The sequence below is a fragment of the Tinamus guttatus genome, unplaced genomic scaffold (assembly GCF_059628265.1).
Source record: "Tinamus guttatus ecotype Peru unplaced genomic scaffold, ASM5962826v1 Tinamus_guttatus_pri_ptg000307l, whole genome shotgun sequence".
NCBI lineage: Eukaryota > Metazoa > Chordata > Aves > Tinamiformes > Tinamidae > Tinamus > Tinamus guttatus.
In genome coordinates, this window is record NW_028288841.1 from 5,690,430 (window position 1) to 5,714,416 (window position 23,987).

Sequence of the window (23,987 nt, forward strand, 5' to 3'; positions counted from 1 at the left end):
CTTTGCATGAGGGGATGATGGAGCCTGGGGCAACAACCAACATCTGCCCTTGCCCTTGCTAAAGGCTCCCTGCTGCTCTCTGCAACCTCCAAAAGGCAGGGAGGGCCTGAGGCTCTGTCCACCACTGTAAAATAGACGTGAGGAACCAAACCTGGCACCTGAGCTATGGCCATGGGGAGCCAGACCTGCGACCAGAGCTATAGCCAGGAGGAGCTGGACCAGCACCTGAGCTATGGCCTTCAGAGACAACAGCCAAATGCATCCTGGCATTTTTCATTGCAGCATTTTTTTTTTAATCTCTGGGACTGCAAAATAGGCCAAGTGAGTAGTGATTTAGGCTTGCTAATTGGCTTTGCTTATGCTGATGTTACAGTGTCAGGAATTGAGTTAACCTCAATGTCTTAGCTGGGATTACGATGGACCAAAAATCACCTTTTCGAAGTTTTGGGGACTCTAGGGAGGTGGCAGAGGCTCAGTATAGGGCTGACTTGCAGAAAGAAGAGAAGACATTTCCTAGCGCGAATCCCAGCTATTAAATTCTCAGCCAGGACAGGGCTAAGCGTTGTGGTGGACTGCTGGGATGCAGGGATGAGCAGCTTTCTGGCCACCTTTGGAGATCTTGAACAGGTTCAGCATCTCCTCGAGGTAGTGAGATCTCACCACGACCTTTGTGTTCCTCATCACTGAACCCCCAGTAATGATTGGGTCAGATGAATCTGAATATGAGAATTCAAAATAGGTTACCAACAAAAACAGAGAAAACCCTGTCAAACTGCTATATATAAAAATTATATAAAGAAAAAAAAAAAGTAAGTAAACACCCTCCACTGAGTGATTGATGTGCTGGGAAGTTACACGGCCTAATGAAGAGTGCTATGAGCTGCTGGCATTATTGCATTTGCTGTGACCTTAAAAAGAATAGCTCCGGTTGCCTCCAGAGTACAGCGTTGTGTGTTCTTGGATTTCTAATACTAGTGGGAGCACAAAACCCAGCACTGATTAAAATCAGAAGCTATTGCTTCCACATTGAGGAAGGAGTGGGAATGGTTTGTATTACAGACGTTTTGACAGAAAAAATATTTGCTTTCTCTGGGGGGAGATATAATGTGTCAGTCATCTAGTCAAATATCGGATGCACTTTCTTCAGCTCACACACGTTTTCAGGAAAGCCTGGATTTATTCTGCTCCGCATTGCATGGTTTGTGAGCCTGGGCTCTGTCGGGACGTCTCCAAAAAGCCCTTTGCAGACCTGCCTGGTGCTAGTGGTGCTGTTTGACCAGGAAGGGCTGCAACTAAAACAGGGGCTCCAGTGTTGTGTCCCACAGGGAAAAGAGGTGATTGCTAGAGAGCATCCCTTACTGCTGCTCTTGGACCATTCCTAGCCCATCTTATATCACCAGTCCCAGTGCATCTTATATCACAGCCACCCAAGACATTGGCTGATCACTTGAAGCTTCAGAGAGACTGACTGTGCCTGCATGGGCCTGAATTACCCCTGCAGCAGGAACCTTCCTGGTCTAAGAGCATCTAGCAGCAGGACTGCTGTGAAAATAAAGCAGATTCACCCGAAGCAGCTTAGGGGACTGCAGCAAATTTCAATTGCATTTCCATTCTTGTGGAGAGGCTGGTGGTGGCTGTTGTGCCATCTAAAGTCAGCATCCAACAGTATGTGACTAATTACACCAGAAGTGAAGCAAAGCCAATACATTTTCAATTTGATTGGCTTCCAGTTGGGATTTTATTAAGGAAAAAAAAAGGAGAGAGGAAAAAAAAAAGCGGACTGTCTGTTTGAGATTAAACTAGAAGATTTAAATGCACATTTTCAGACTTTATACCATTCCTTGATGTTTAATCTTATTCTTTTTTTCAGGTGTGGTTATAAGCCTTCAAGTGATTGGAATGTCTTACACTGAAGGTATTCATTTGTTTTGGATGTTATATGGGAAGATTTCAGGAAAGAGAAAGCTAGATTTCCACTGCTTTCTCTTTGAGTTCATCATGAGAAGAGGAATACAATGTTTTAATTAAATGTATTTATAGAACAGAGTCTGGCAAAGCATATTTCTCCCATTGTTCAGAAAACAAAGGCATTTTCCTCTCTCTCGTTATATTACCTAGAAAATGAATAATTTCCTTTATCCGTTGTTTTTAATAAAATGTTTATGCTTTTATCAATATGAAATGTCAGATCGCACCACACAGCTATTCGCTTTGGAGTAATCATAATATTACCCACAGCTCTATTCAAAGCACCAAAGAACATAATAGTGTTAACTATAATTAGATTATTTTCCAGAGAGTTGGAAAGATTTATTATAGGAGCAGAGGTTTTCACAAAGAACCAGAAAGAGTTACTTTACTGAAACCCTCAAATACCTCTGCACAAAACACCACTGGAGAACCTACTCCCTTTTGTGCCTGGATTCTAAAGATCACGTTCAAAAAACATAATAGATGATTTAAACAATAGGCAAATATGACAGAAGGCAAAGTGATTTCCCAGTATGGTGTTATCTTACTCCACGGTTACTCTGAACCTCCGTGGTCCATAGCACATAGCACAGCAGGCCATTCAGGGCCATTACCTCCTTCATTTAATCATATTGAATCACAGAATGGTTGCAATAGATGTTGCAAGGCTGCATCTTGCTGAAACAAATAGACAGGCCATCAAAAAAGAAGTCATACCACCAATATCACCACCTATTTCTGAGCGAGCAGTTGGTTGTGCCTTAAGTTACTTTTACTCCAGAAAGTCTCTGCAGTTGTTTGTTGTCCTTTTTCATACCTGAGGTCTGTGTCCTAATGGATGTTTCATGGATGACTCATCCAGCATCTGAATCAGAGTCTGAAGCCTCTACTGACCTGTTGGGTAGGAAGTCAGCGCTGATCGTCATTGCACCTGAGAAGTTGTAAGAAATTCCAGGTAAGAAGAAGTCAATAAACTACTCGCTGTTTTACACTAGCACCTTTGGGTTTACAGGATTTATAACAGCTGTTTCTTCTCCCATTTCCTGGAAAATAAAAGAAACAGGGAAACCTGAAACACAAGGTAACTTCATCAGGAACTTAAAAGACACAACACAGTCATAGGGCTCTGGAAATGATAATCTTTTCTGGGAATGATATGTAATTTGGACAAGGCACTCACAAAGCATCCCACAGCTGGCAGGAACTGTGACCGTTCTTGTTTTTAATCATGGCTTTTAAAGCAGATCAGTAACAGCACCAATTAGCTTTGGACTGGTCTCAGAAATCACCTTTTCTAAAATGCTGTGACTTGAGCCAAAAGCTCTGAGCTCTGTATAAAATGAGCAGCCATACACTGCATTTGTCACCAGCCAGGCTTCCCCTTTGCCTCTGCGATTCATGGTTCTAAAGAGAGACTTGCATGAATATTCAAAAGTAGGTAGCCATAGTCACCTTGCTCTCATCAAAATAATCTACCCTTCCAGCCACTTTCTTCTCAAGAATTGTTCAGTGCTCCCACTACACAAGGAGAAAAGGGAGGCATGAGCAACCCCCTGTGCAGACTAATGTGAGGTATCGCTTTAAATATTGGAAAGACTTAAAATTGACCCTAGTAGGAAAAGACTAAAGGACAGCCACTTGGAACATAAAAGAAGAAAGAGTAAACAGGAGGAAAAAAAAAAAAAAACAGAGGAAAACTTTAGGTTCAGCAAAGGACTCAAGAAGATTCGTATCTCTGGTGAGAATATAAAAAATAGTGTCTTCTGGTCACGTCTGCAAGAATAAGAACCTCATAAGAACCTCATGCTCCTCCTCAGTGCAGGCTCAGACCTGCTGCTGTGAAGCCACTCCAAACTTTTTTGCCTGTGTAGACAGGTTATTCAGTGACTGCAATGTCTTTTGTGACATTTCTTTATTACCTACAGGAGTCCCAAGAAGTGAACAAACCTGGACATACCTGTATGTATCTCTCCATATTCTTACTGTATGGTATTACACACACTCCGCTCCTCCTAGGAAGGTTTGCCAGCACAGCAGCACAAAGGAGTCTTTTCAAGCACCGATATGGCCTTTGCGCCTCAGGGCTTAGTTCTCTGATGTTCAGACTTCTTTGTATCATTCTGGCTCGCAGAGAGTCTTTAAAGTGCGTGTGTAAGTGCACTTCGATGTCTCCGCATATCAGGTGGTAACAGGATGTTTCTTACCTACCTCAAAGAGCAATGGATTGGTGTTATCAACCAACGCCTCCTCCAGGCTTTCGCTTCCCTGGAGGAGATGCTTTAATGCCGGTGCTCAAAGGATGCTCTCACTGAACTCTGCTGCAAACCAACGTGCGTGCTCATCAGCTCCGCGTCCCAACAGACCGTCATGCTGGCGACCATCTGACTTCTTTAGGCCCTGCAAACACTTCCCCTATCCCAACCCACACGTGCTCTAGGTGGTAAGAGAGAGTCTGCACCAGCCTCCTGCTGTATCTTGTATCCTACAATGTATCTTGTGCTAGAAAACCACCAGTCTCTTGAAGTTTTATTTCAAATAACCTCCTGATTAGATCGGTGTTTAGAAATTGAACATAACAGTGAATTCTTTCTGACAGAGAATAAAACAATCTACTGCCTAATGTTCTATTTGTACAAAAACAATAGGATGAGGGCAATCCGAATCATTAGAATGGCCGAAGGATAAAATCTGGATGTGTAATCTGGATATGCTTAGAGATCTTGCTCCATAGCTACCTGCTCTAGCCATATTTGATTCTGACATTTTGCTGGCTTATTCCTGTCACACAATTGTTGGTAAAGTCAGTAAATTATCACTTTTCAACATCATAATTTGTCTTTCTCTAGGTGCACTAAAGACACAGCAAAAAAGAGCAGAAGCCACAACTGGAGGCTTTCAGAGAAGCAAAGGAAATTCAGTTTTATGAGCAATTCTGCATGATTAATAATATGTGGAGTTTTGGTCGAGCCTTTCATCCCAATGGGGTCCATGTGCATATGGACAGGAGTGCACAGTACCCTTATTTTACTTCAAGCTTGTCATTCACTACACACATTCAGTCAAACAACATTGAAAGGTAGAAGCACTGATTTCATCCGTGATGACTGATGATGGGTTTAACACCTCCCTGGGAAAGTGCAATAGGAATTGGCAGGAATCTAAACCTTGCATTTCCTGAGGTCATATTTTGCTTTTAAAATGGAATCCTTTTGCTGCTATAAATATGGTGAATAGTGAGCCAAAACCATCATTAAGACTTGCATGTTGCACATTTTACACTTGCCTACAGCAAGATCTGCACATAGCAGGCACTGCAGGGGCCTGATAAACCAAATGTTTTTGAATGCAGTTACTAGTGTAACGCGAGGCTTTTATTTATTCCTAACTTATAAAATTGTTCACTGCAGCAGTGTGCATTAATAGTAAACCAAAAGGTATTTTAGCCAATGAGGACGTGGCAAGGAGAAAAACTATTATAATAACTATGAATGATTCCTATAATAAATAACTGTGAATCCATATAGGAAAGCAAAGTATCATGTGTTATTTCAAATACCATAATGGGGGAGTATTTCCATTCTATGACTTTAAGAGGCTCAGAAGTTTTTTCTTAAATGCATCCGCAATAATTGACACTAAGATGGAGCACAAGCAAATGACTTGGTGCTTGCATTAGCCTTCCAAAGCTGACCCACTTACTCCATACTCACCATTTGTCAAAGGTTACATTTGAGGCAAACATCCTCTTCATTGCTTAGTATTTCAATCTAAATCTCTCTTGAATTCCAGTAGCATCTGCTTGTATTGCAAGCAAGAAGCACTAATGGAGTGTTTTAATAGCAAATACAGGAAAACTTGCCTGTAACAGGAACAGAGCCTTATTCAGAGCTAAATGATTCTGGTAGATAGCAGTAAATGTACAGCTTGCTCACAATATATCAAGTGCCTGTTGCAGCCTTGGTTTTCTCTTTTTATGGCATTCAGTAAAACTCAATACTAATTCAGAATTTCTGTCCTTGGGGAAATAACAAGACTTTGTTGTCTTTGCTATCCATGAATGGAAGAGGTCTTCAAAAACTGAATTTTTGAGGAAAAAGTTTCAACATTTTGTCCAGAAGAAAATACAGTAGGCTGGTTCAATACCCACGCGAGCTGCCACATCTCCTCCTGGGAGGTGGCGTTTTGTGTCTCCTCAAATGTAGCATCCCTGGCCTGGTTACATTTCTCCAATGCACAGAGGACACATGGTTTTCACAGTTCAGTTTGGACTGCACTGTTTTATGGGAGTTTCTCTCTATTCTGGGGCAGTGTCTGTGATTACCCACATTGTATTTCCAGGGAATCAGCCAGCAAGTCCTTCAGGCTTGATGCTGATCAACTGCAAGACCAGGTGTTTCATCTGGAGCACAAAGTTCAGATGGACACATCCACACATACCCAGAAGAAGACAAAAGCTCTCAAAACATTACATTATCAATTTATGCTAAATGGTCAACTCTTCTCCCTTCCATTAAAAAGAAAAAAGAAAAAAAAAAGATACAAGTGACCTTTTCATTATGTGGAAAAGGCAGGTAAAAAGATATGTCTAACCATGTGCCATTTAGGTTACAAAAAATCTTATAAACAGGTTTTCTTTATCATGCAACAGGGTCTATGCAAAGCTTTTGCCTAAACTTTTCTAAGTTATTTTCCCCCAAATATCTTTTTTCCCCAGAAATTACTGATTAAAAATTGAATATCTCATGAAAAATTGAAAAAAGTGTCCTATATAATGAAAATTTTAATTGATATCTGTTTGAATACATTATCAGATTCATGATTGGAATTCTATTTTTGCTAAGCAATTTTATTAAAAAAAAATCAGAGTTTCATTAAAAGGAATGTGTCAGGTTTGAATGCCTTGAGTTAAAAATGATTTTGCTTAATGAATTGTATGGCACTCGACCTAATCTCATTCTCTGACAGCATATCTGATAATGCCTTGTGATATAGATAAGTATTCAGAATTATGCTAATATAGCGTTCAACAGTCCTTTTTTTATTTTCTTGTAGTTCTTATATTAGTAAGTAATACAACTGAATTTCTCGAGGCTCTAGGATGAGATTATAAATTTGCCCAAACAGATAGTACAGATAACACAAACCAACCAACCCATTCACCCACGTATATAATTTTTTCCACGAAGCAGCTCTTGACAATGCTATCAACTCTCTAGAAATATATAGTTAAATTTGCCTAGCCTGATTGCAGAAGCTTCTTTATTAACCGAGAATATTTAATTGGCTAAGCAAATAAAAGGAGATGTTTTAGCAAAATAACTTGAAAAACAGATGATTGTTTATTTCTGCTTAAGATGCTCTATAACTTTTAGACAATGTCCTGCTAATTGCAAAAAGCTTGATGAATTCAAGTTATAAATCAACATTTCTCCAGGCAGACAAAATAGCCTTTAAAATTCATTGCACTAAGATTGCTTTATTATACTAATGGAGCCACAGTTACTAAACAGCAGCTTCCCATTCAGTGCAAATCTCTCTGCTGCGATTTGATGACACAAAGAGGGTGGCCTGAGTAGAAAAGAGGAAAATGCTGAAAGAAAACTTGGTTTTCACATGCTGCACAAAATTTGCACGTGCTACTTGGAACAGCAAGGAGGAGCACCAAGGCACTTGTAGCTGGTGGTTCTCTTTCCAGGGATCTATTCTCCCTGCTATGTGTCCTTCTGCCCCATCCCAGGTTAATGTCACTTCTTCTTCCCTATCTTTGCTCCCCTCTCCTGCACATCATCTCTCTGCAATGTCTTCCCAATTAGGGGGGGGGAAATGATTATCCGGTAGCTCACACTGTCGCCCATGCTCCATCCCTTGAGGCGTTTTTTGGGATGATGATTTCCAACCCTCCTGAAATTGAGTAAAAATTAACATGTAAAAAGCCCCAAATCTGTGGTCTGTTAATCTGACCGCAGGCAAGACATGGCTGTGGTTGTGGCTGTTTTAAATCTAATCACAGCAAAAGAGCAGCTTCCAACTGGCTGTATTTGTAATTTTTTATCTCACTGTCCAGCTAAGTCAATCAATTGCGGCAAACTGTGCTGTGCTGCAGGGTAAAGAATAATAGAGAAATATTCAGCCTAACAGCACAAAACTTCTTCCTGAAGTTAAAGCAGCAGCCTATCCAGTGCATGCCAGGTAAAGCCACCAGCCCTTTGATAAGACTGTTAGAGCTCTTCCACTCGGAGAGAGGAAGAAAAAAGCCCTATCATTCACACTGGGAAACTTGCAAGCAATAATTAATCCCTCCAAAACAATTATATCTGCAAAAGTGCCTTCTCCTCAGAGGGAAAATCCTTGCGGAGGCTGTTCCCAATTACGGTTTAATGTATGTCTCTACTTCTTCAAGAAAAGAGTTGTTCCATTTCCCACCGGAACCAATCGCAAGCTTTAATGGTCTTTGAATCAAGCCCAGTGACCATGTGTCTTCATTAGTGATAGCAGGGCTCCCATGTCTCAGGTTTTTCTATGGTTTGGGTGGTTATCCATCATACTGTGATGTGCTGGGGACAAGAAATTCAGAGTAATGCACAAACAAGTGAGATTTCTTACCAGCTCAGCTGCTCTGCACATCCATGTGAGGACTGTCCTTAGGACAGCTCCGGCGATGATGCTCATAGCACTCCTGGCTCCAACACTGGCCAAGCTGGGCAATGCAGTTGGGCAGCTCAGCTCAAGCTAAACATAGGCTAGTGTCCCCCCACAACCAGCCAATATCACGGCCATATTTTCCTCCAAGTTCAGAATCCAGTTTTAGGTTTGATCTGGGCTCCTATCTAAACTGAAGTAGAAAAGGAGAGGCACCACTTTGTCACCACAAAACACCACAGCTGGCTCCTAACCACCCAACCCAGGTACACCACATGCACCTTCAAGGACACTGTTACCTCCAAGTCCTCTCTGGCTGATTTTTTACCTGCTTTAACAAACAATTTTGGAGTGAGCTGAACATTTACAGTTTGGCATAGAGAAGAAATAAACTGCAAAAGCAATCTGACAAAAATAATCCTGAGGGCTGCTTGGATCCTGTTGTGTGGAAACTGGGCATAATCTCACCCAGATTCACCAGTCTGTATCAACAAGTGGAGCCCAATTAATATAAAAGTGTATTTCCAAAGTCTCTGTGTTCCTCTTTGCTCAAAGGAAACTATGCTGTTGACCATAAGCCAATTGTTTTTTTATGATATCTATATTACTTAATAAAATTCTGGACTCAGAGAGAAATACATGTGAGAGTTCCTTGTGAATATACAATGAAATCGTTCCATTCAGCGTAGCTGAGCTGCTTATCAAATAAATGAATAAAACAAAGTATTTCTTCTTAACGAAAAACTTACGTCTTTAATAAATACCAGCTTTATGTTCTCATGAGGATCCTATTATACTGCTTCCCTTATTGATTCATGCATTAATATCATTTTGTATTAAGCTAGTACATAATTGATTATATCAAAGTGTTTTTGTATTAAAACCCCTTTACTGCATAATATAACCCACTTATCATATTTTCAGCTCAGAAGTCAGGAAGTTCATGGATGCATTATACATGGAAATGAACAAATTAAGTACATAAAAATATAGTATAGCACCTGCAAATTACATGCACACCAAAGTAAATAAACAGCACTAAATGCTGGCTTTGATATAGTTCAGGATGAGAGGCATAAATCAGCTAATGGAGTGGGGAAAAAAATAAGGGCTCAGTAGAACGGAAAAAATATCCCACAGAAAACAAGTTCTAGTCATTTGGGTTTGATGTATTCTCTAGGCTATGAGCAGTCAGCACCTAGGTTGGCCATTCCGAGACAAGAATTCCTTCTTCCATTAACCACCCTGTCTCCAGTGGCACAAGGGCTGGTACCAGCTCCCCACAGCACAATGTGCACTCTGGAAGCAAAGGAGGTGGGTGAAATCCCTGGAAGGTTTTGGTTTGGTTTATTTGGTTGGTTTTTGTTTGTTTGTTTTGCATTAGTTTTAAATTCATTTTTTGTTTGGTTTTATTTTGCTTGCGATTGCATAACAGGATTCAGCAATACTTCAAAATCTAATTTGGTGAGATTGAAAAAGGCTCAGGATCCTGCTCTCTTTTATAAAATCTATTTAAAATAAAGCTCAGAAAGACAGATAGGGCAACCTTCCTGCCGAACAACAGGGCAATGGTGATCCAGACTTTGCTGTGCATCCTTCCAGCCTAATGATTCCTTGAGTCAACTTACCTTCATCCTCTGGAGCCTATTTTACAGATGCTAAGGCAGAACCATTAATACCAGCAAACTCTTATTAATATTTTCACTGATGGAAAAAAGCAATGGCTTATAGGACAAACATGGATGCAACTTCAGACTTGCACAAATAAACGCAGGGTTCATTTCTATTCTGCCATTGTAGCATCAGTTATCTGCCTCCAGCATAGCATGGGACGGTAGGAGATGCCACTACCTTTCATGGATATGTGCCAGCACAGAACTGGTTCCAAGTTTTTAGATGCTGTTCAATTACCTGTTATCTCTACCATGCTGTTACACAGCTAAATAGCTCAAAGCTTTAATTGAACTTGGGAAAATAAGTGAGAAAAAGCTTTTTATTTTTTTTTTTAAGATCCTGACTAGCTGTGGCCATTCCATTCAAATTCCTGGTTTCTGCATCATCACACTTCAATCTTCCTTGAATGTCAAATGTTGCATTGACATTATACTTTGAAGGTAGAAATACTGCTACTGCAAATGTACAAACTCCTTGCCTTCAGGCTTATTTTTGGCCAGACTCAATATCCTGACCCAGATCCTTAAGGTCATGTTAGTGCCCAATAAATAGTGCTCTGAAGGGGCTATCTTAGAGACTTGGAGCTTTTCTTTTTTTCCTGGAAGATCCTCTTCACTAGTCTTAAAATCCACTAACATACAGCCAAGGCCAACCACTTGCTAAGGTACTACATACAGCACATCCTCTCTTCTACCCTCTGATTGCTCCATCATACCCCTTTCTACCGGCTAATATCCATCCTGTACTTAGAAATGTTTTTATTAAAATTCGTGGCTCACGAATAGACCCTTCAAACATAGATCTGCCCACACATACCATCGAGCAAAGTAGCTCCACTAATCTCCTTTATTCCTTCTCCCTCATAGAGTGCAATTTACAGCAGACTCAAAATATGAGTTAATACATCTTTTCCTATTACCTTCTCCCCAGCTTGAAAATTTATTATGTATTGCAGCTAGTTTGATGAGGGTCAGATGCATATGGGATGTTTCAGAATTGTAGCCTGCATTTCAAATAAGGCACAATCATATGGCATGGTCCTTGGATGCCTTGAACACAGTGCAGCTGGCCCCGCTCAGGGAAAACTTATGCTGGCCTCAGTGACACAAGATAAGGTACAATCCAGGCACAAGTTCAGGTAGATTGTCTTTGCAGCGCTCACTTGCAGAATTAAAATATAAGGAATTGAATGAATGTGGTGATGTCCTACAGCTCTCCCCGATTCTCCAGCTGCTTGAGCACAGGCTGGGGAAGCCACTTCTGCACGTCTGCAGAAACATCTCCCCCTGCAATACTCTGCCTCGTCACTTTTCTGCTGTCAGAAATGATCCTCAAGACATTCAGTTACCTTCCCGCTCCCTTGAACAAGTGATGAGCCTCAGTGCATGGCCTTTAAGCTACTTCCCCCCAAAATGACCTGTCACTTCCCAACCTTTACTCCTTTGGGCAGTAAACAAGTCTTCCTCCAGGAGCAGAATGATCCATTATTAATCTTCCATCACTATGTCTGGGGCTTTCATTCCAAGTCAGAAATAAAAAAACTGCAACACAGACTAAAACTGCTATCAGACCAAGGTTTGTAATTTAATAGAGCTACCTAGAGTAATGCTATCATCTCAAGCAGTCTCCATAAGTTTTTCAAAGAGAGATTCCCTAAATCCTCAAATCAGCCACAAATATATAGTTGTATTACTACAGTGGATTGAAAGGCCTTTGAAGTCAATAGAAAGATTCTTATGGGCTTTTTTATAGGCTAATGTGTTATATATATATATACAAATGTATGCATATATGTTTATATACACACACATACATATATAAAAATTTCCCTAGGGCCCTAAGGGTTCAACTGGGCTCAGGAATCCCTGAAGAAGCCATAGCTGAGACCCTAAGACAAGGCACAGTCTGAGAGCAATCTGTCTGTAGGATTTTTTTTTTTATACAAACGTCCTCTGAACAGTTTTTATTACATTAACCACCAGTTTCCTTTCTTCTCCTTTTTGGCAAGGTGAGAGTTGTCTCTATTCTGTAATGGAGACATCACCATCTCAGAGCATGATCCCAAGGAGGCCAATTTAAAGACTGGCAAGAAAACGACTCATTCCTTTTGGACAGAGAGAAAATGATATTTTTTTCCATCTGGAAAGAAAGGGAAAAATATAATAACCAGTTTTTTAATCCTGATCAGGATTGCCAGACAAATTTAGGAAAGATTGATGTTTTGCCAGCCTGAGGATCCCCATTATTGGGAGACCTTACCGAGTTCTGTTTGCAAGTGCCATTTGCACTAATATCTTTCTCCTTGGGATGTGTTTTTCTCTTGGTGAAGAGCCCACAGGCCCTATCCAAGGCTGGCTAGGTGCTTCCCATAACCTGTTCAACCCCAGTGGAGCTGGACTGGGTCACCCATTTATTTTTCCTTTCCATTTTATCTTGCCCATCCTTAGCACCCTCCCTTTCCTTCTTCTTTCTCACAATGTTATTAGTGATTGCTTCCACTTTCACCCTGATTTCAAAGGTCTTTTACTCCTCCTCGCTTTTGTGAGGAGGGAGGAAGCTGGATCAGAGCGTTGCTGGCTTCACATTTAGCTCTGAGACCTGCCAAGGAGAGGTGGGTTTGGAGGCAAAGCTCTGCTGGCCAAAAACACCATCAAGCAAGATGAGATGAAAGAACAAGAGGCAGAGTTTTCAACCCGCTTCCACAGGAGGGCTAGACAAAACAAGACAAAAGGGAACAAGGTGAGAGACAGCTTAAAAATAAACATGGGCATCTTCCAGAGGACACATATCGCATCAAAAACCTCTAATGTTTACTTAACTGATGGCTGCAAAAGCACTTTCAAATGAGAGATCAACTCATAGCTATGGGAGGCCAAAGTGTTTCAGCATGGAAAAAATGATTTTTAATAATTTTATAATTAATAGTAATAATTAATAATTTTAGATTTAAGAAAAAAGGACAACATTTCTATGTGTTTTTGTGTAGTATTGATTTGAGTATGTAGAGGAGAGGTTAAAAAAAATCATATAATTCACCTCAGCTCTGGAAACAAGTAGTTTCATGCAGTCCCAGCTTGCAGCCCTGCACACTAACTGCTGTTGCTGATGCCCAGCGAGTGCCCTCCAAAATCCCAGGAACGGCTACAGGATGAGCATAGGCTCAATCTACCTTCACTGCAGGCTCCAAATAAGCTCTGTCTTTGGATCACACAGAGCATAACATCTAGAATTAGACACCATTACAGCATAAATACAAAGAATAGTTAACATAAAAATCAGCTGAAAACTACAATGCTTTTCCTTGACCAAAGCTTATATCACTTCACATTTCTTTTTTTCTAACCAGGAGAAACTTCAGAAGCAGACCAAGAAAGAAAGGCTAAGGGAGGTGCATGTACTAGATGAGTAAAGCACAGGGAAGGAGTAAAAAGCCTTGAGCTTTTGCAAATGTCTTTCTATGGCTAATTAAAGCACTGTGCAGCATTTCCCATGGGAGGAATCGTGGAAATTGGCAGAATAGATTGAGCCCTGTGGCTTCAGTCAGAGAGGAATAGGATGTAACCACTTCACCTGAGAACAAATTCCCTCTCATATTTCTTTCCCCTGTCCTTTCCCACACCCGCTTTTTTGTACTTAGCGTCCACCTCTCTGCCCATTCCAGAGCAGAAACCCAAACAAGCCAAGTGAAGGACTTCACCAAGCAAGGCTGCAAGCACAGGAAGTGATTTAATCCACTAAAAGGCAATCTGGAATCACATGATGGGGAAAAATATGAACGAATTACTTCTCTCCACAGTAAATTTACCCTGAATGAACAGGGGCTAAACATGGGCATCAATTAAAGGGCTGCCAGCAGCCACAGGGCAGCTGGTTCCAGGGGTACGTGCTGGGCTTAGGCTCCCAGGTCAGGAGCAGCAAGCGCCCTGGCACCCAGCATCGCTGTCCCCCAGCCCTGAGCGAGTGCAGACCCCTCTCCACCGCCTGCTCCACAGCCCTGGCTCAGCGCACAGCTGCGATGCCAAAATCTCAGCCTCCACACTCGCTGGAATAATCTTGTGTCATGTTCACAGAGATCAGACAGGATTTATTCCTAGATGAAACTCAGCTGATAATATAAAGCAAGATATTAATCCACTCAGGCCAGCCATCTAACACCCAAAGCCTGGCTCTCTCGCTGGCTGGGAAGAGGTATTTGATTGAATCAAGAGGGATTTGTTTAGCTCTCTGTTCTTGTTTAAGTTAGAAGCGGCTTAAAATTTCTAGCTGGGCTTTATGGCCCTGTATCTATCACCAGCTCGTTGGCTCTTGATTACCAGTGACTGAATCTGTGAATTGCGAATTTGCAGTTAAAATGGAGAGAAAGGGAGGAGAAAAAAAAAAAAAACACACACACACAGCTCAGGATGCATGTTGTCTCTGCTACAGATTTTTGGTATCAAGATGCCAGAGATGGAAATAAAAGCAAAAGCAACTTCATACAATTTTTGTCTTGAATATTCATTAAATATCTCTTTCAGGCTAGGAACCCAGCTTCCTTGCCACTTGCAAGCTATCTTTCTTCACTACTCCTATCATAAGTCTCCAGCTGATGCCCTCATTTCTCTCTTTATTGCCCCACATTCCACGTACCCCTCACAGCTCTGTCCCCTGACCATGGCATGGCACCAAGCTCTCTTCAGAGCTACCCAAGAGAAAGCCCATCCTCCTCAGGATCCTACCATGGTCCAGCTGAGATGCAGGACATACTCCTTCCACTCTACCACGGCTCCTTGCTACAAAAGACACTGTGTTGGGGACATCAGGATGTCCAGCCCACTTTGAAGAACAAGGGATTTTTGAGGAGTGTGTGTTTACCATTCCTCCATGTTAGAAAACTCTGATTTTCCATAGTCCTAGTCTGTCAAAACTCTGTGTTTAGCTGCTATTTTAGCCAGAAGGGACTGGATTTTCTCTCTTTTTCTGTCAGAGGGTCTGATGAAAGAACTGGTATCAAGAGGATCAGTCAGAGAGTGATCATAATGCCTTCAGCATCTGAGACAAAGCCCATTGACTTTAGTGAAGTCCTTCCTTTGACTTCAGCTGGCTTTTGATCAGCTGTATGGTACTGTCACAGGACAGGGCAAAGCTTCCTTTGAAAGCACTGTCAGAGCTAGCAGAAAACTCAAATTTTTAAAGATCCCAGTGTGGTCCCTTCACATATGTCTGCAAATAGGTGAGAGACAAGGAAGGAATTATAAAGACTCACACCACTCCCATTTTCACTTTTTAAATACCTCTGTGAGCATTGCTTTCATTATGTTTCTTATTCAGGCATTTTCTGACACCTCCTGATCTGAAAGAGAAAGCTTATCAACTCCTTCTTAATGGAAAGAAAAAAAAATCCAAAGATTTTGTGAAAACAAACAAATAAAAATGAGGGGATTGAGGAAAATGACCAAAAAATACAATTAACTGTTTTTATAGTTTGACAGAAAGGCATTAGTTTAACTCCAGTTTCACATATTCTGAAATCAACTTCATGTAAGTAATGCAATTTCCCCATCTCTGTTTATTACATTATGCATCAGCTATGCTATCCAGAGATGAGCAGATCTTGACATGCTGTGACAAGCTGCCAAAGTTTCTGCAAACAGGAGGTTCCTGAGCAGCCACAATAAATGAGGACAGCCCACACGTGCTTCTAATGAATCAAACACAGTGCAGAGAGCCCACAATCTGGCTCTCATATCACCCATGCAAGGGGCTCCAAAAATAAATGAACAAATGGCATATGAAAATTTCTGGCAAAGGGAACAGTTCTCGGTCTCATGTGAAGGTTAACTAATATGAACTTCTAAATCTTGTGACAGTCATTATGCTACTTTAAACCCAAAGGTAAATCAGCAACTGGGGTGAGCCTGAAAGCATCCAAGGGTGTGAATAAACATGTTCACCTAAAATGCCAGCTGACACCATATAGTTTGGTGGGAGAAACCATTAAGTCATTCATTTCCTTCTTAGGCTATGTACTTAGCTATGCACTAAAAGCTGTAAGTTAATCAGTTGCTCGCATGAAATGGAAGAAAGATGAGTGAAGCTGTGACAGAGACAGGTGATTGTCATGGGGGAATGTTTCTTTACATAAATATCCATTCGCATGCTCCAAAATTCTCTTCACTGAGAAAATATAGGCCAGGTGCAAAACATTTGATATGTGCTCTGTTCTTCTGCAGTGACTTGCCCCTTTGCAGTCACTGGCTAATTATAACTTTGAAGAATGCAGTCTATAATCAAGTACATGAAAACTCATTTCTCCCTAAATGAAACCTGGCTAATGGTTGCTTTTTACCAGAACAATTTTCGAATAAACAAGCTCTGAAATTTAAAAGAAATCTTAAACTCCATTAAATAATACAGTTCTGTAGCAGGAATTCCTCCTGGGAAGGGATGTCTTCTATTCAAGTGCCATGTTATGACAAGCATGACAGACTTGATAGTGATCTGTTCCAACTCATGACATTGCTTAAATTAGGTTAGATAGACTCTGAATAGGCTTTCTAAGGAAAGCTCCTCTGGGTAAAGGCACTATTATTTTTGTTAATGGCTGTGAATTATGATTTTCTTCTCCTAGGAGTCATAAACTATGTTGCTACACAGTAGTACATCATGTAATGTATGTAGTACATGATTCCTTAGTAGGGGAGGAAACTATTACATTTGCATACATTAGAGCCAGAGTTGTAATCAGAATGTGTTTTCGCACTTCCTTCATTGCATATTTATGGATTTCTTTCCCACATCCTCTTTCTCTAAACATGTCTCTTGCTTGACCTGGTATCTTTCTCTATTTTATTCAAATCTTGGAAGGGTACTTGTTTATACCACATCCCTGGTGCTTTGCAAGCGCTCAGTGACTGGCTTTCTTTCAGATTGTTTCCAAGATTCACACACGCTCACATCCATATGCAACCAGAGGCTCAAACATGTGCTAGGGCAGGTGCAGGCAGAGAGCAACTGAGCCCCATCGCTGTGGACCCACGAGCACATCAGGGCACTCAACAGCAGCTGATGACAGCAAGGACTCTTGCAGGTAAACAGGGCAATTTTAAGGTTGTAGCAACACTCTGTAGCTTGAGCAAGCTCAGGATCACCCCGACCAGCAAGCGGCATCCATGAGTGCTGCCAGATCAGGGCTATGGGAGGACACACAGCCCATCCTATTTCAGTTCTCTCCTAGCATAACCCAAAGGAGCAGGGAAAGAAGGTGAATATTTCGGCAGTGGCCTGGCCATAAATTTTAATTCACTTCTGAAGATCCTCCCTCAGGACACAGCCCACTTGCTTCTGACGGAAGCCACAAGCTACTGCAGGCACACACTGTTCCCTGGTGTCCAGTCTGCATCGCTCAGCCCCTCCAGCACAGCACATTGGGCAGGACGAGGCAGAGGTTGGGCACCTGCCTCTCTGCTGCTTGGTTCATCATCCAGCCTCATGGGCCGCTTTGGCATTGCCTTTTGCAGCAATGCAGAAAATCTCAGGGCGATGCATTCAAGGGATTGCTGTGCCGCTGTTTGCAGCATATTTCACACGGTCGTTTCTAAGGACTCAGATCTTTAAAGACGCTTTTGGGCTCCTAAATCACTAAGGCTTATTCAGAAATCCTGCTCAGCAGTCTGCCAGATAGACCCACACTACGACGCTTCCACATCTTTGTTCAGTCATGTTTTGAATTTAATAGAAACCATTCAAGTGCAAACCTGGATCACCAGGAAACAGATTTCAAGAGCTTGATTCTGAGCTTACATGAGCATACCTATTTCCCCACCACGAAAAGCAAGCAGAAAAGACTGACATCCCTTTCTAACCTAAAAGGGGAGCTGGAGGCTGTCTGAGCAACTTAGACAAAGGAAAACTGCAAGCACACTATTTTTGATGCTACTCATAAGCACAGAAATGAAGCAAAACTAGAGAACTCTTAGAAGAATCAGAAGATAACAGCCCACCAGAGGCAAATTAATACTTAGGACTTTAAAAAGAAATTCCTTTTGAATGCTAAAAAGCAACAAAAAAGAGTTCTTAAAAAAAAACTCTTGGATCTCAAGCACACAAGGCAACTCTTGGCCCATTCTCCTAATTACAGTATCTGCAAACATTTTAAATAGGAATATAGTCCTTCAGTTTCTCTTCCAGATAGTGTTTTTTCAAACGCCTATGAATTGAAAATAACAGGTGAGACATCACCAACCAATTTCTGAAGCTTTCCTGAAGCACTGAGGCACTGATTACAGATACACCCCCAAGCACTCCAAAACTGATCAGAATAGAGCAGACCTTCTTGATACCTATCGCATGGGCAAAGGGCAGCCAGGTTAAGAGGTGGTTTTACATGTGCTTGAAGGCTTATGGCTATTGCCATCTGCGCGTTCAGAACAGAGTTATTTTGAGTATAGAGAGGCTAGAGTGAAAGCAAGAGCATTTCCTCCCGACTCAAACCAATTTAGGCTCAGGTATCGCAGAGTGACATGTTATTATTTGTTAGCCCAGAGATCATTTAAGGCATCTTTGCAGTTGTCTGGCCCAGCAGCCTACAGGTAGCACAACACACAGCAATGTCAGGTGCTCATTTTTATGCCCAGCAAGAGCTGAGAACACTGTACAGTTGTAGCGTGCTTTCCCTGAAGGAATGCATGAGGATGTCTTTGCTTTACTGTTTAAAAATATTCCCTAGCACCAAGATTTATTGCTGTGCTGCCAGAGGAGGGCTACGTTTACTTCCCTTCATTCCAATGTGAGATTTCCAGGTATGAGAAGAGGAGGAAGAGACAGTATTACCTAGTACTCCAAGTGTTTTAATGTAGGACCAAAGGTATGCTTAGGGCTAAAAGGTGTTTTGAAGACTAAAAATGCCAAAAAATGATGTGGACCAAGATCCTTATGGAGGAAAGCACAAAAATGGCTTTTTCTGTGTTGTGCTCAGTGGAATTTCCAAGTTCTCCCAGGCAAGAAAAATGCAATGACAGGAACTCAGCACTGCTGTGGCTTCAGTGCATTTGGAAATTGTGCACCTACTTGCATAATAAAGAAGTAGAAATGCCTTTGTAGAAATGGTCTTTGTGCTAAATAACAGTTAAGAAATAAACAAAAAATAAGAATGCTACAATTTCTGAACTGTCAGAGCAGTCACAAAACAAACAATAGCAGGTTATTTTACTTTCCAAATCTGAATTCATCATAAGTACCACTAAAAAAAAAAAAAAAGAAAAAATATATGAAAAACATCTTGAAATACCAGTCATCTCTCTCTCCACACATGAGACCGGAGCAGCAATGATCTAAGAATTACATTACAGTCATTTGCCATCCTGGGATGGACAGATACCATTACTCTGCTCCTGTGCACAATCTGCAAAGACCATTGAAGCACAGCTAGCAAGGAAGAAACATCCCTTAAACCACAACACAAACTCACGATCCCTACCAGAGAAGGTGTCTCTGTACAGGCATGAGTTCTGAATACCCTCTTGGTTCAGGGCAGATGTCACTACTCCTGCAACGTGTGGGAAAATTCATAATTGCCTGTATTGTACTGTGATTCCTCAATTGATAAACAGCAGATTTCAGCTTGCAATGTTGTTAATGTAGCATCTTTATGAGCACAACATTTGTTTTCAGAGAATACTGGATATTTATGGCCGATAAAAGTTATTTGATCATTTTAGTAAAATTAAATTTAAGCTTGCTCTGCAAACTACTCCGTAAAATTACACTTAAAGCAAAACTGATATAAATCATAGACAAACTGATACAATATCCACCCCCTAGAAGTGCCGCATGAATATTTTTTAACTATGATGTATGCAAATCAAATGTAAATTAAATAGCAGTGGGTGGGGCATATATGCAAATTTCAAATCCTACCCAGTCCCAATTTCCCCTTTATGTACCGCCTACAGCTATAACTTTCAGAATTTATGAGCTGCTTGGCTTCTAATATAATCTTTGTCATTGAAATGAGGCACAAAGCATTGGAAATGGTGCAAAGTCAACCTCCTTCCCCATTAGCCCTGTTCCCTTTAGGAGGTTTGGCAACAACAGAAGTACCATCATAAAAGATAAGACAGGCCAGGTATAATATGGGAAAGTGTACATTATTGTGAAAAGTCTTGCATACAGAGGGCATCAGTGACTTTCAGTATTATTAGCACAGAGCTTGGACACTGAGCACTGGGATTTGTGCTCAGAAGACAAACAACAGCTGCCACACTGCTCCTTCCTTCCCCCATGGACACAACCGATGAACAACCCACAGCTGCTGCACACACCATACCTGCTGCTGCAACCTACGTCTCTCTCATTCCCACCAGATAGAACACAGCCTTCCTCAGCAAAATCCCCTTTCACCAGTATCTCACTACCATTTCAGTGAAACCTTCCTTGTTTTCCATCAGTAATACAAAATAAAAAATTCCATGAATAACAATGCGGCTTCCTTTCCTCTATTAAACCTCTATCTAAAGGGGATATTTTTATGTTACTGAGTCCTAAGTGCTCCAGTTTTATAGAAATGGATCTAGAGTTTTTGTACATAAAGTATCCTATATTTTGAATTAAATTAACATTTTTGGAAATATCCACAAGTGAGGTGGGACCTGGCTATAGAAACGATCAATGCTAGGGGCACGTTCACTCTCTCTGCTAGGTCCATTTGTTTCTGCAGGAAGGATGATGGTCACCATCCCGGCTGACCTTCCCAGTACCGAGACAGGACATCCAAAACTGAAACAAAAATGGCCCCAGCATGAGCTGAACTCAACAGTGGTGTTTTCTCAGTCAGGAACTCTCTGCTCTAGGTCCAAAAGGGAAGCTTTCCATTCACCAGACTGCAGTTCCAGGGATTACATTACAAGGATTCTCCAATATCTCCTCTTGATATTTGAAGGCCCCCTGTCTGATTTCCTTTGAAATTTGCTTTTGAATAATTTATTTGAGAGTTTTCTCAAAGGCTGTAGGGCTTTTCACCTTGCAATAGCCCCACTGTGTTTTCCTTGAGATTTTGCAAAGAAAACTGCTTCATTGCCTCCAGGTTCCTCACCAGGGAACCAAGACATCACATTTTTCACTTGCAAGAGACTATGAGAGAGGAACTGCCTGGCCTTGCAGACTGTGACTTAACAGGGGTGTTTTTTTCCTCCATCCTGGCATTTAAAGGTGTTTCCTTCAGAATTGGAAAGCATTAGGATAAGGCAGACCCAGAGCGTATTATTCACTTTCCTCCTATTTGTCTTTACACACAAGGAGTTTGATTTTTTTTTTTTTTATTCTCTATTGGACATAACGCTTTTGTCATGAGGACCTTCCTCTAGGAGCAGAAACCTTTCTTCTCCAGAGAGAGCAGGGACCCCCAGACACAGCAGAAGGAGACAGAAACAGAGAATTCTCTGATCTCACAGAACAAGGACTTGAGGGTGACCAAAACATGCAAGATTCACCTGTAAATCTGTCTGGCCCAGGGGTCCACCGGGACTCCTAGCTGCAGCCCACTATTCACAGTTACGGTAACTGGGCTGAATTTGCTAAGCATGATTATGTTTTACATTTTTATCATATATTTACTAGCCACATACCCATTTAGAAGAGACATTTGATATATAGAAAAGTGATAGGCCTCAGCATACAGACGCTTAAATAACTGGTTTTTGCTCTGAGTAAATAACTCCTATTAGGCACAAAAAAAAAGGACGAGCTTTTGAATTTTAAATTCAATGAAGGCAAATCTTGGGCTGCTGCAGACTGGGAGAGGTGCCTTTTTCCTCTATGAAGCCCTTTTGAAGACAACACAGTGTCTTTGAGTGCAGAATAGCCTGCAAAGCACTGCAGCAGGCACAGTTTTAAAGAGCATTTGAAGAGAAAAATCAAGAAAAAATGCCGTTCTGAGTACAATATGTGTGAAGCCCCATCCACCACATATAGAGCACCCTAATTTATGACACCAGACCTTGGAGTAATGCAATCAAAGGCAATGCCTGAAAGAGCAGTATTTCTGACCTGTTCCTGTGTGCTCTGTTCCAAGCTAATTATCCCTTCCTTAGGTGAAAGGAAAATAGTTTAATCTGTTTTTGCAAAGCTCATTCTATCAAATTAGGCAGCAAGGTACACAGTGCCTTCACTGCCAGTAAAACCTATACTGAGGAATTATCGAAGAAAATAAAGCCATCTCCCAGTGTAATATTTTCTATTTGTCAAACTCAACTATTTCCTTCAAGGGGAAGGAACAACTTGCTCGGGAATAAATGAATAAATAAATAAATAAAATCAAAAGACAAAATATTAACTAGGCACGCAAATAAAGAATAATGCTTTACTTCCTCCAGTCCACTTTCAGGTGCACAAACATTTGGTGAGACTTCTCTATGCTCACTTATTTTCTTTACGAATAGAAACATATGGAAAACCTACTGCACCTGCTCCTCTCCTGATTTCACTTTCTGCCACAGGAACACTGGATTTCCCACACTCTCTTTTTCACTGGTGATTAGGAATCACCAAGACTGCCATGGTATGGATGTGAACCTCAGCACTTTCCCGTGTTATACAATATATGCTCATCCATACTGGAGACTAGGTAGTGCCAGTAAAAATTGCACAGCTTTGCAAGAATAGAAAGAGTCCATAGTTTCTGGATTATCTGCCCTTTAGAAGCGTCTTAGTCTATTCTTAGCTTTGGAAGGTAGCAAGGAGCAAGCACTCCTACCCAAGGAGTGGTCTCCTTGGAGTATTACCAGTTTTACACTTTGGGAGCCCTCGTTAGCAGTCAGCATTTATTTTATCGGATGCTGTTAGACTGCATCTGTGCTTTGGTCTCATGAGTCTGTCTAAGTAATAATCCACCTGACATCCACTCTGTCTGCTGTACATTTTATAGTCTTATAGCTTATTTCTCTACAATACCCCTATAACACACACACACTTTTTATAGGTTGACCTTGAGAGGCAAACCTACTATCATATAACTGTGCCTGTAAATCCAGCTAAGACTTCATATCCCATTGCTCTGTCTCCATATTGAGTTTAGCCCAAGTCTTGCTGAAACTTGTAAGAAACCTCTGGTACTAGAGTTATTTCTTTTTATCCTGCCGTTATGCTGCTCTAACCAAGTAAGCCTTAATGTACTAAGCTTTTTATATAAATACAATCCTTCCTTATTTGGAAATATATTAAAGCAGTAGAATATAGAATTACAGAAGACAGAGCCATAAGGGGACTAAAAGGGATTACCCAGCCTATCCCCCCAGTCCCAACAGAGGGCCATATCTACTTACACTATTCCTGAAAGAATTTGTTTAATCTATCCTGAGAATCTCCAGGATTGAATTCTGCTGCACTCATATTTAGACATGAGTTTTTCTTATTTTCCTTGTTTGGTCTTTGCACACTATGAAGAGAATCCATATGGCGTCTTCTGCTCTGAAAAAGACTTTGGAATATACAATGAAAACTGTACATGAATTTGGAAAATATCCTATGGAGAAAATTATGAATAAAATAATTTGATACCTTCCCAGTATGATGAAACAAAGAAACATTCTGTGCAGAGGCTCCCAGAGATTTTTTTTTAAAAAAAAACTGTTTTTCATTATATGTGTTAAATTATCCTTTACATATTTAAAAGAACAGTAATCTCGCAACTTGAAAACAGGCTGTTGTATCTTGTCACAAGTGTCACT